The following is an 882-nucleotide window of genomic DNA, read 5'->3' as shown; positions in this document are numbered from 1 at the left end:
TGTAGCGGTTGGCAACAGGAAGTCAATCACACCGGAATCAGGATTCAGGATAATTTTATTCCTGTTCAAAACAAGAACATTTTAAACAGCAGCTCCTGGGCTCCGGATTCTCCACAAACACCCTCTCCCCAGCGCAGCTTGGCGCGAACTGACACAGAAATGCATTAAACAAAACCAAAATTCTCTGATGTTCACTAATAAAATAAATCTACAGTCATACAAAACAATTAAAATAAAACCTAAACAGAAATAATCTGCCCTATAATTACAATCTTCCACCATAACATAGAAATATACTAAATAGATTAATTTCACATCCAAATAACATTTGAAACACACATACCTGTTCAAAACAAGAACATTTTAAACAGCAGCTCCTGGGCTCCGGATTCTCCACAAACACCCTAACCAACCAAAAGAAAAAAATAAATAATAAAAACAAAATAACCACGTTGATACAGAAAACTTGATGGGTGTCACCAATGTGGGAGACAAATGCCCAGCATAGTGCTGCGCTAAACATGAACGGTTAAACAACAATATATATATAACATGTGAGTTTACAACATATTTTTTTAGAACGTTTTCAATATTTTAATACACAAATGAAAGACAACTCTGTACACTTACCTCTCCCCAGCGCAGCTTGGCGCGAACTGAGGAGGGCAGCGGGAACACACAGGATATAACGCAAAAACAGGAAGTAAGAAAATAAAAGCTTCCCCACCAAAATAAAATACAATTAAAAAACAAAGAAAAACAAATATCCATAGATGAGGGTGGATTTTTACACACTAGGAACCAAAAATAAAAGCAATATAAAACAGAAATAATATATAACAGACATGTCAATTCAAAGAAAATTAGTTTTGAGAAGGTTCA

The 882-nt window shown here is 35.1% G+C and overlaps 1 long non-coding RNA gene across 1 annotated transcript; it reads right to left on the bottom strand.

Moving 5' to 3' along the window:
- Positions 1-20: 20 nt before the first annotated feature.
- On the bottom strand, positions 21-761 carry LOC106944429 (uncharacterized). Its single transcript, XR_001424282.1, has 3 exons — positions 631-761; positions 344-404; positions 21-61 (listed from the first exon to the last, which is right to left on the bottom strand). It is a non-coding gene; the product is annotated as an uncharacterized LOC106944429 (long non-coding RNA).
- Positions 762-882: the final 121 nt, after the last annotated feature.

This window comes from Poecilia latipinna, unplaced genomic scaffold (assembly GCF_001443285.1).
Source record: "Poecilia latipinna isolate Pla-1442-1.1 unplaced genomic scaffold, P_latipinna-1.0 Scaffold9651, whole genome shotgun sequence".
NCBI lineage: Eukaryota > Metazoa > Chordata > Actinopteri > Cyprinodontiformes > Poeciliidae > Poecilia > Poecilia latipinna.
Note: the sequence above shows the minus strand (reverse complement) of the source record. Positions and strands in the feature narration are given on the sequence as shown.